The 12,249-nt window shown below is 48.2% G+C and overlaps 1 protein-coding gene across 5 annotated transcripts in view; it reads left to right on the forward strand.

The window, feature by feature from the left end:
• Window positions 1–416: 416 nt before the first annotated feature.
• LOC136625967 (uncharacterized) overlaps window positions 417–12,249 on the forward strand; it is a 252,447-nt gene continuing 240,614 nt past the window's right edge. For 2 of the 5 annotated variants that reach the window (XM_066600606.1, XM_066600609.1), the window contains exons 1-2: window positions 417–612; window positions 10,514–10,602. The gene's annotated coding sequence lies outside the window, so the exon portion shown is untranslated. Of the gene's footprint in view, window positions 613–2,455; window positions 2,485–10,513; window positions 10,603–12,249 lie in introns of those variants that run through there. The other 3 variants (XM_066600607.1, XM_066600610.1, XM_066600608.1) reach the window with 2 other exon arrangements.

Below are 12,249 nucleotides of genomic sequence, written 5' to 3' on the forward strand. Positions count from 1 at the left end.
AGCGGCCGCAGGCGGCTCTGTCGCAGCGGAATTCCAGACGGAATTTCTGCGGCAAATCCGCCCTGTGTGGACCCCAGCCTGGCTCCTGCCCACGGTGATAGCTCAGTGCGTTATCCGCGGCGATAATCCGGCCGCGGGTACCGCAGTGAACGCTGGCGTTGCTATGGAAAGCGCAGCCCTGACGACCACGAGCGGAGAATCATAGCGAGTCTCCGCTCGCGGGATTCAAATCGCGGCATGCTGCGATTCTCCCGGTGAGCCTCTAGGCTCGGCGCGGAGACCTGACAGCGGCCCCCTCCTCCTCCGCGGCGGAATACTGCTTGCTGGCGATATTCCGCCTCGCCGTGGATAGGGGGGCATATTGACGTCTCTAGCGTACTGCGCTGTCATTGGCCACGTGACGTGGCGCGGCACAATTGGCTGTCCGGTTGTCAACAGGGGCACCTGGTCTGTGGACTTCCCTGTGCTGTCAGCGCTGCTCGGGCTGCAGACTGTGGCGCTCCGTTTGTGGATGGTGCTTAGACTCCGGGTGGCAGTCTCAGTGACAGCTCAGCTCCCGATCTGTCACTACGCCGGGGGATGACCTCACCGCTGCAAACCTTCTTCTAAAAGGTCAGTGCACTGCAGAGCTAACGCAACCTGTCGGCTCAGCTGCAGCAGGACTACAAATCCCAGCATTCACCGCTGCTTATGGTTGCCTTACATATATGCAATATCCTAAATGGTCGGAGTATTTCTGTATGCGCAGAGGGGCTGCTGGGTCAGCGGTGGTTCCTGGTACAGTGTTACCTGCACTCTTTTTGCTTTTGCAGCTTGTGGCAGTGAGGTCACGTGATGATGGGTGCTGCACCCTGTTTGTGAACTACAGATGTGTTTGCACCTCTCTTTTTAAGTAGTCTGCAAAATGTACATTTCTGAAACTTTCATCTATTTTTGTAGTCGGACGTAATAACTGGCATCAGGAGAGAGAATGCCATGTGAGCTGCAGCGTTCTGTAATCTACAGATGTAGCAGAGCTGAGCTGGTACTTTCAGTTTTTTCCCTCTGTTTTGGCCTGATTCTTATTTTCTCCCACTCACAGGATGCAGGGCCTAATCCCATTCTCCGCTGATTGATATTTTGGGTCTATTCGGTGGGGTATGCTCTGCTTCATTATGATGTTGAGATTGGCAGATTTGAAACTTTGTGCTCTGCATTTACTATGCCAGTCATGAGCGAAGAGCGGCATCAGGAATGCCAGTCATAATATAATGTTATTACTTACGCTACAAACTAGTGTTGGTTGGCATACTCTAATGGCCCATTTACACGTAACGATTGTCGTGCGATATTCGAGCAAACAAAAACGCACGATAATCATTCCATCTAAACACGAAGCCATCGCGCACTTTTTGTTTGTCGCTCAGTTTCAGTCTGTATAAAACTCATTGCTGTTCACTCACTTCTCGCTCCGTGCTTTATATAGAGGTGTGAAACGCGTAGCGAGGAGTGGGTGGTGATCTGGCTGTCCAAACATCCTGCGCGAACAACTAGCGGTGACATCACTCGCGCTTGCTTAGACAACAGTCGTCCCGTGAAAAGTAGTACAGGACACAATATTAATGTTGTTGTGAAAAAGGCCAATCATGATGCCCATTGTCAGTGCCAGCCTTAGGTTAGATGGCACCCTGTGTAAAATGTTTTTTTGGCACCACCCCCTCCCCCAATATGGAGAAAAATGTTATATGTATTGCTCTGATATATGCAGTTTGCTTGTATTCTACTTGTGCCGAGAGCAGCATATCCACACCAGAACAGCCTGGGTATACATAAATACAGTGGCGGGAGGGAGCCCCGGGCACCTGGCTGTGGCGGCGGGTGGGAGCTCTGTGCAGAAACAGTAGCAGAACTAAGTGAATGTGTTGAGATGTTGGGGAGGAGGCAACAGTTGGGGGTCTGTATCTTTCATATTACATCTGTAGACCTCCTCACATGTAATATGTGTTCCCGCCTCTCCTGACCTCCATAGACAAATGTCCGAATTCACGGTAGTTCATGAGAGGCCGAAGAAGGCCACCCAGACGACCCGAGCTGTACTTGCAGTTGTGCAGTATATGGTTCCCGTATGTATCCTAGAACAGGAACCATGTATTTGTCCACAGCCTCAGCAGCCCCTTTACACTGGCCTGGAGAATATCTTGCTTCCTCTATACGCTCCTCCTATGGAGATCAGTAGATAACATCCTTATTTCTCCCCAGGCAAGCAGCCAGAATCCATATCCTTATCACTTGTGAGAAATATTTCCTGTTAGCCCCAGAATCAATGACCATTTGTGATGTCGGGGGAAGAACCATTCTTAGTCATCTTTGGTTGAGAAATTTGCATGTCACCAGAGTTTTGTTCTGCGTTTGAACTCGTGACACAGTGGTGATTGCGGGCGGACTTCCAGCTCGGAGGAGTGCGTGTGTACAAGGAGGGAGATTAATGGCTGCCAAACCATCAAGGTAAAGACAGGGTAAGGCTACATTCACATGGGCTGAAAGACTCAGCCAGTATCATGCCTGCAATGTCCGTTTTACACGCGGATGTGGGGCGGTTTTCATTCAAAAACGCCTCGCTTCTCTGAAATTGCGATCCTCAGAAACGTGTTTAACGCGCGTCAGAGGATCTCAAGTGTTACCTATTGTTTTCAATGGGAACATCACATCGCATTCGCATGCACATCGCACGTCATGTGATGTCTTTAATGGTCTCAGTGAAAACAATGGGTGAGGCGTTCCAAGAGAACCCCAAAAAATAGAACATGAAGTGATTTTTAAAAAAATTTTTTATTTTTTTTAACCCCGCAGTATCGCTGTGAGGGAAAAAAACGTTTATGTGAATAATTTCATTAGAAAGACTGGAGTTCATATCTGCGCGAGTTTTGTGCATCTCTCAACACACAAAACGAGATTCGCGCTCGTGTTCGTGTACGCCTAAACATGAGCTGTCCAACCCTTGTTTCATTTTTTGTTGTTCTCGTCCGTGACTGTTGATTCAATAGATCCGCCAGCAAATATCTCCCTTACATGACCTCTACAGTCATGAAGTGGCTGATTACAGAGAACAGTGGCCTATAAAATAGAACCGAAACAGACGTTAGGTGTTCTGTAGTCGCTGGCGGCCCCAAGGTCTCACACTCCTCTCTCTGCTTCTTCCTCTTTCTAGCAATGATTACAAATGATTAGGGCTCCCTTTCTCCCTGCACGATTCTTGTTTGCACGAGCGAATGGCGTCGTCACCAGCGCGTTTGTGCAGCCTGTATTGTCAGGCAGATACAAAGTTGACTGCCTAAATCCCCGCATGTTGGGGAAGTGTCTGACGAGCAGTTTGCTTATTCTTCTAGCAGATAACATGCGTGGCTGCAGGAAAAACAAATGAGCCGCAGTGCTGGGTGCGATGGCCGTATGGACAAGCGGCTGTGCCTAGGTAAACAGTCTAGGGGGCGCAGCTGTCCTTTTAGTGTTCTGATCGGTGGGGGTCCCTGAGGGGAAAATCATGTGGCATAAACACAAAATACAGGGTGGTCCACGGCCAGGTAGCCCGCACCACACTCCTATGAAAGCTTTCATTTCTAAGGGCGCCTACCCACTGGCGTTGCCGATTTTCGTGCGTGAAAAACGCAGCGTTTTTCACGCCTTTTTCGTTAATTTCCATTGACAATCATGGGTGCATTAAGAGAAAAATAAGGAGACATATGCAACTGACAGTTCCTATGTGAAAAATTGCAATGAAACGAAAAAAAAACAACAAATGGACAAGAATACATTCTATGCTAATTGCTCTTCAGAAAAAACGCAAAACGCAATTTAGCATCGCAGGAAAAAAAATCGCCAGTGGGTAGGCACCCTTAAGCTGGGTTCACACGGGGCGGAATTGCCACGGAACTTTCGTGCAAACTTTCTGCACGGAAATTCCGCCGGCAATATTTATCCCGTGACAAAGCAGCAAAGTGGAGAAACCGCTTGAGGCCAGCCGCACGCTGCGGAGAAACCGCTTGAGGCCAGCCGCACGCTGCGGAGAAACCGCTTGAGGCCAGCCGCACGCTGCGGAGAAACCGCTTGAGGCCAGCCGCACGCTGCGGAGAAACCGCTTGAGGCCAGCCGCACGCTGCGGAGAAACCGCTTGAGGCAAAGCCGCGATGAAACTGACATGTCCCGAGGAATCCAAAGCCGCAGCATGTCAATTTTATTGCCATCTCTCCTTTCTACGGGGAGAGATGGTCGCAGCAGAACTCCGTCCCGTGAGAACCCAGCCTACGACTGTGGTCACATGGGGCATAAATCCCTGAGAAATCACGCGGAATGACCACAGTGGGACCGCACAGAAATACCGTGAGATTTCCGCAGCAGAAATGCAGCTTCAAAAGTCGCGCCGCTCGCGAGGCTGGGTTCTCACGGGACGGAGATCCCACAGAAATCTCGCAGCTTGGCCGCACCGGAAAACCAAGAGACGCAGGTTTTGAAGCGGCTTCGTCGCCTGCATCTCCGTTGCAGTCATCTCTCCCCATAGAGAGGAGGGAGGCCGCTGCAGAAATGAAGAGATAATTGAAATGCCGCATCTTTGTTTTCAGCGCAGCATGTCCGTTTCAGTGCGGCTTGGCCGCAGCATGTGGACGAGATTTTTACAAAATCTCATCCACTTTGCTGGCTAATCCCGGGATTAGGAGCCATGGGCGGAATTGACATGCGGACATTCTGTACGGAAATTCCGTCCCGTGTGAACCCAGCCTAATACTGTTGAGGGAAAATGAGAGCTGCGTTGTGACTGTTACCCATAGCAACCAATCACAGCCAAGCTTTCATTTTATCTCAGCAGCCTAAGAAATAAAAGCTACGCTGTGATTGGTTGTCACTTCTTATACTGAGGTAAAATGAAAGCTGCGCTGTGATTGGTTGTCATTTCTTATACTGCTGAGGTAAAATGAAAGCTGCGCTGTGATTGGTAGCTATTTGTAACAGTCACAGCTCAGCTTTTATTTTACCTCAGCGGTATAAGAAACGACAACCAATTACAGCGCAGTTTTCATTTTACCTCAGCAGTACAAGAAATGAAAGCTACACTGTGATTGGTTGCGGTTTCTTACACAGCTGAGGTAAAATGAAAGCTGCGCGGTGATTGCTGTGTTGTGACTGTTACCCATAGCAACCAATTATTTTATGATGGGCAACAAAGATTTTCTTCTAGCCAGCTTTCATAAGTATTTGGTGCCGTAGTATCCTGTAGTTTGGGATGATTTTTAAAACCACTCTGCGACTCTCTCACGGCCCTGGCTGACTGAAATAGCCTCCTGCCACAGCCCAGTATGATTTGACTAAGTTTCCATCACCTGTAGGCCTGCATGTAGGTCATCGCGGCTGCTGATGTCTGACAATTCTCAGCTTGTGAGAATGGATTTTGTATGTTAACCCCGCACTGAAATGCTGAGCAGGACCCCATAAGAATGGCCAATGCAGCCCAGTAAATAGACTCAGACCACTCCAGAAATGGCGCTAGCCAATGTGTACACACAAAGAAAAAGTGATGTCTGGATTGGTGTCACATTAATGTATTCCAATGAGGGGGGTCTTTTTTTTTTTTTTTTTTTTCTTTTTCTTCTCAGGGGTGAATAATAAAGTCTGAAAAATGGCAGCAAATATGGAAGAGTTTTTTTTTTTTGCAGTATAGGGCTCATTCACATGTCTGTATGCAGAAAACGCTGCTAAGGTCCCGCAGTGTTTTACTGGTCTGTGTGATGCCGGCTAACGCCGCCTATGGTAGTGAGTGCGCTGCGCATGACCGCGAATCTCACGCACATAGTCGTGCGCAGTGTGACTTTGTAGTTAAATTTTTTTTTAAAAAAATCCCTGCTCTCTGTTTCACTGCAGGGTTGCGTATGTATCATCGCCCATACGCTATGTATCATCGCCCATACGCTATGTATTGTGTATCTACAGCGCTGCACGCACCTGCCATAGAGAATAGGGCTTACATTGCGGAGAAATAGAACTTGCTGCGATCTTTTTCTCGTGCGTATTTCAGTGTCTATACGTTAATATAATTGGATCAATGAAAATCCATTTACTTTCATGGATTCCATTCACAGTGTATTATGTGCATAATGAGTGCCTGCGTAATATGCGGTGAAAATACGCCGCTGTGAATGAGCCCTTAGTGTAGGTAGTCTTCGTTGTACTATGCAGTCCATTTAGGCCTCCGGCACATGGGCAGATTTGCATTACGATATCAGGACCGGGCATCCATCAATGGATTCCACAAAAAATACTGCCCATAGCATGCTATGGCAAAACGCGATTTCCTCTACACAAGCAGAAATCGATTGCAATTTTCTGCTCGTGGAGTGGAAATCACAGCATGCTCTATCTCTGCACAGATGACTTCCATTGGGTACTAGTGCATTATGTCCTCACTGGAAGAATGGGTGGAGACATGGGTGTAGCCGGGTTGAGATACAGGGGACGGGCAACTGACGCCCACAGGTGCTGATGCACGCTGTCACTTTCCCTGCTGGGCTCCTATTTCCACTCTGGAACCCTCTGTTAGTGTACCTGCTAGCGCTGTCATCTGCTGCAGCGCTCCCGGCCCCACTGGGACTCTCCCCACTGGCAGTGGCCTCCTAGCTCTGCTGTCATTCGTTTCCCCACCGGGCTACCATTTTCACTCCCGTCACCGCTGTCACAGTCCCTGGTGCCCTGCCATGTGTCCGCTCACGGCCCCGTGGTTAGTCTTCCCGTTGGCCTCCCCACCTCCATGATCCTGGCTCCGCTGTCACTCTTCTCCCCGCTAGCCTCCAATGGATGGATGCAGTTCACTGCCAGCTCACACCTCCGCTGGGTCTCAGCCACTGTCTTCTGCTGTCACAATAGCCGCTGTGTTCAGCCGCGCCGACAAGGTTGAGTCAGACGCTGTTTTCTGCAGCTGGATGCATGCCATCGCCACGCCGGGTGTCAACCGCTGCTGTCTCGTAGAAGGATCGATGGAGAAGTCAGCTGATGTCTTCAGCCATGCCGGCCGGCCACAAAGTAGCAGTGAGGACGGGACAGCAGAGCCCAGGAGCCAATTGGCAGCTAGTGGCGTGACCGAAGCATTACCTCCAGCTAAGGGCGGTCAACCCCTAGTTTCCGGTGTTGACATATTGCACCAGTACCCTTCCATTGAAGTCAATGGAAGCCGTCAGATCCGTGGCCCTTCTGCAATGACATTGCGGAAAGGTTGTGGATTCCACGTCATCACTAGGCGTTGATGTAGGAAAAACAGAGATTTAAATAAAAATTTGTACTGTGCATGTCAGACAGCTCGCTGTGCGGACCATCCGCAGTACAGATAAAAAGACTTTCATGCGGATGCTGGCTGGGAACATGGTCGGATACGTCTTACAGAATCCATCCCACCCGTGTGCAGGCGGCCTTAGACAACTTTGGGGCACCTGCTTTATGTATTGGAAGAGAGCACTGAAGTACCCAACAGCAAACCGCCCAGAAGGTTATGCTCACACCAGCGTTTGGAGCCTTGCTTGCTGAAGTCTATGAAAATCTTGTATAAAATGGCGCAGATGTAGTAACATCTGGGTAGCTTGCTTTAAGACATCAAGAGACAAGACTAGAAAGCCCTTTTAACTGCTAACAGCTGGCTATAACTATTAAAGGGGTAGTCTGAGACTTTTACTATTCATGACCCATCCTCAGGATAGGTCATCAGTAGTTGATTAAGGGGGTCTGCCGCTCGTGATCGCTGCTGATCACTAGGCCTGCTGAGGACAGTGCTGTCAGCTTTGGTACTACAGGCACAGCTCCCATACTGTGTAATTAATCTGGACAAGTTTTTTGCAGCAAATCTGCCACGTGTAAACACTCCCTGAAAGCAGATCTAGATTTTAACCATCTCATAAAATCTGGCCTTGCATTCTTCTTCCAACCTCAGATGTATTGTGATCCCACCAGTTCTCCAGAGGACAGGCATAAAATTGACTGTCTTTGGGTTTTTTACTGTGGTTGTTACTAGAGTTGAGTGAACATACTCTGCCTAGCTTGATGCTAGTTCGAGTATTAACGTACTCTATGGTGCTCGTTACTCGAACGAGCATCAAGCCGTGTTCGACCCCGCCCTAGTTTTTGGCTCCTCCCCGCTGTGACGTGCCTGTTTTGTGGTATATTATACACTATCCTACCAAAAGTATTTGTACACCCTTATCAGAAGAATGGATCTTGCCATATTAGAATGTCACGTGTCCTAAAACATGCTACGTAAGGCCTCATTCACACGAGTGTGGTTTTAGCACAGAATAGGCGCATGAAAAATTACGGCTTATAGAACCATTGGTTTCCTATGGAAACGTTCAGATGAAGGAATTTTAGATGCGCAAAACACTTGCACCTTCCAAAGATAGGACCTGCGTGGCTACAAAGCCCGCATCTAGGGTCCATGGTGCGAGAAAAGCTAGGACCTGACCTACCGTATATACCGGCGTATAAGACGACCCCCCCAACTTTCACATTATACGCCGGTAATACAGTGGAGGAAAAAAAAAATCATTACTCACCTCCCCCGGCGTTCTGTCGCGCTCCGGCAGGATGTCGCTCGCTCCTCGTCCCCGGCGCAGCATTGCTTTCTGAATGCGGGGCTTGAAATCCCCGCCTCCAGAAAGCTAATACACACGCCGTCAGCCAGTTACAGCCATTCAATGACAGCATTGAATGGCTGTGATTGGCTGAAGGCGCACGTGGCTTCAGCCAATCACACCCATTCAATGATGTCATTGAATGGGTGTGATTGGCTGAAGCCACGTGCGCCTTCAGCCAATCACAGCCATTCAATGCTGTCATTGAATGGCTGTAACTGGCTGACGGCGTGTGTATTAGCTTTCTGGAGGCGGGGATTTCAAGCCCCGCATTCAGAAAGCAATGCTGCGCCGGGGACGAGGAGCGAGCGACATCCTGCCGGAGCGCGACAGAACGCCGGGGGAGGTGAGTAATGATTTTTTTTTTTTACACTTTTTTTTTTGGTATTACCGGCGTATAAGACGACCCCCGACTTCAGAGCAGATTTTTCGGGGTTCAAAAGTCGTCTTATACGCCGGTATATACGGTACCTTTGGTGCGTGATGTGCAGGAGTTTCCATAGACTCCTGTGGGAGCAGGACAGAATGGGAGAGGGTATAGCTGTGAACCACACTCGGAAAAGACAGGTGTCTGTAGTTTAAACATTAGGAGGATTTCTGTCGACCAAGGGAATTCCGAACTGCAGCGCGTTTTTCCTGCAACACTCCGCCCCCGATCGTGTGGATGGGCGTTTTCACCGCTAATTAATAGATAGCTGGAAATCGCCTGTTCACGCTATTTTTCGTGCAGTTGGCTGCGATGTTTTCACGTGCCTATTCTGCGCTAAAGCCACGCTTGTGTGAACGAGGCCTAAGATGCGGATGCTTGGAGGTGTCGGCCATGGTTTGTGATGGGATATGCATGCTATTGGATACACGGGTTATTGCCGCTGCACACAAGGTGTCCACCGTGAAGCAATGCATCGGCCCGAAGTGATGCAAGGAGCGTCTGTTATAGTCTGGAAATGTCTCATGTAGCATAATCCCAGTCTGTTGTAGTGACAAGAACCATGAACACAAAGGTATAACTTGCTATTCTAAAGAAGAATGTTTTGTCAAAGTGGAAATACTCTGGAAATGGTCGGCCATACTTCCAACAAGACAACGTGCCTTGTCACAAATTCTGTTTTAAGTTGGTTTGAGGATATGGATGTTCCATGATTGGATCGGCCTTCAGAGTCCTGACCTGAACATTGTTGGGAGGAACGGGAATGTTGGGTCAGGAAATGTGAACAGCATTCATCATCTTTGAGAGAACTTGTTTGCAGGATGAATGGAGGGAAATACCAGCCGACGTGTATCAGACGTTAGGAGCCCCGTTAAGTATTAAGATATGGAAATAAATACTTTTGATTTTTGCTTAAGTGTCTACTTACTTTTGGTAGGGTAGTTTGTAGAGATGAGCGAACGTACTCAGTAAGGACAGATACTCGAGCGAGTATCGTCCTTAACGAGTACCTGCCTGCTCGCCCGCAAAGATTCGAGTGCCAGCTAGGTGAGCGCTGTGTTACGGGAGTGAGCAGGAAGGAGCGGGGGGAAGAGAGAGAGATCTCCCTCCCGTTCTCCCCTGCTGGTCCCCTCCGGCACCTGAATCTTTGTGGACGAGCAGGCAGGTACTCGGTAAGGTCGATACTCACTTGGACATCTGTCCTTACCGAGTGCGCTCGCTCATCTCTAGTAGTATGTATTGAAAATGTGGCCCAAATAACTGTTGTAAGGAGTTTTCTGAAGGGCCGGAGTTGTGCCAAAGTCACATGTGACATTTTTAAAAATTTACCACTTCATATACAAATAATCTTTTTTAAATGCTTCCCGATGTTCTCGTATATTTCGTATTTTTTCTATTTCTTTTTGAATTTAATGGGGAAAAAAAAATAAAATCCCTTTTGGTTTTTTAGAACTGCCTGAGGTTACCAGGATCTTATCGCTCGTGAGAAGAACACCGTTTTACTGTAGGATTAGCACTACACTGGCAGGATAACCACAGGTAACGTACTGTGCCAGCAGGCCTGTCTATTCACAATGCTTGCGTTCTGCCAAGTTGCATAAACTATCTTTGTTTCTATGACAACACGGAACATTTTTTAATAATACGCCGTAGATTGACCAGATAAATGGCTGTAGCGAGGACTGCTTGCTCGGAGATCAGAGGTCCCGGGAACCAGCCGGTATCATGCCAAGCAAATTGTTTTAACTACTTTTAGACATTTGGAAATTGTAACAGTTGAAACAATGTAATTCTTCCAGCCAGAGATAAAGGCCGGGATTAGTTATACTGGTTAATATTTGTGCAGCCCATTCCTTATTATGGATTCCTTGGTACTTGGCAATGCTTCCAGTGTAGTTGTTTGTAACTCCTGGAAGAGGACGCAGCCATTATATTATATCCGCCTACAATCCCGAGAAGTGAAAATGTGGCCAGTTATGTTTCACAATCCGCTATACTGTATGGGTAATATAGAAATTGCTTAATGATTGGGCTCACCTCCTCCTATATTCACCGAAGGCTATATTGGAGAGTGATTGCATGAGCACGGCCGTTGATCTGCCGGGAATTACTAGAGTCTTGAGAGTCCCAGCAGATGGAGTCCTATCAGTGTGGTCTGTTCAGTGACTACGCCGTAAAAATCAAAAGTATAGCTGCACTTTGCAAAAACTTTTGACGTGTTTTAGGGACTTGTCAGAAGTTTTGATCGCTATGGATCCAAGTGCTGAGACCCCTACTGATCGCTAGAATGAGCCAGCTGAAGCGCCTGCCTGAGTGCTGTCACTGCTCGCTAGTTGAAGGCAGACGCAATAGAAGGTTTATGGGCTTGTCTTCAGCTAGTGAACAGTGACGGCGCTCAGCTGGCTCTTCTAATGATCAATGGGGGTCTCGGCATTCGAAGCCCCGGCGATTAAAACTTTTGATAAGCCCCTATACATTTTAGAAAGGACTGTTATACTTTTATTTGCTTGAAGGAGATCTGCCAATTGACATGCTCTCATAGGGAATGCAGAAGTGTTACACCACTTCCCCAATCTCCAGTTTGGAGGTGTGTGTGTGCGGAGGGAGGGGGGGGGGGGGGTACGGACTCTATAATCACCTGCTGTCCTCACTGCAGATAGGCATACTATGGTTTCTTGTATTGACACAATTACATGTCAGTGGCGACATAATTGAACATGGCAGATAGTCAAAGTACAAAGGTAGTATTTGTTCCTCAAACTCCTGAGCGTTTTAGGATAAATGAAAGTAAAAGCAGCACATAAGTATTTGCTCCCTGACCTCTACACAAATGCTTTGGTTATAAACAGGAAATTCTCTGAGTTGCAGTAGAACGGCACAGAAGATGTGCGCAGCTACATAGTGTTCTCTTTCTACTTTCTATAACCTGATGTTTGTGCTGGGGTGTAAGTATTTATGTTATCTAGTATTCACCTATGTGTTCTACAGGATATGTAAGGCCCCCTGTCCACGGCCGAGGCGGAATATCGCTAGCCAGGGAGGAGGGGGGAGAGCTGACAGGTCTCTGAGATGAGCCTATCTAATAAATAGGGTCACCGCGGAGAATCGTGGCAATCGCAGCATGGCGCAATTTAAATTCCGTGAGCGGAGAATCGCTATGATTCTCCGCGCGTGGGCGCCAGCGCT

Source organism: Eleutherodactylus coqui, chromosome 4, assembly GCF_035609145.1.
Source record: "Eleutherodactylus coqui strain aEleCoq1 chromosome 4, aEleCoq1.hap1, whole genome shotgun sequence".
NCBI lineage: Eukaryota > Metazoa > Chordata > Amphibia > Anura > Eleutherodactylidae > Eleutherodactylus > Eleutherodactylus coqui.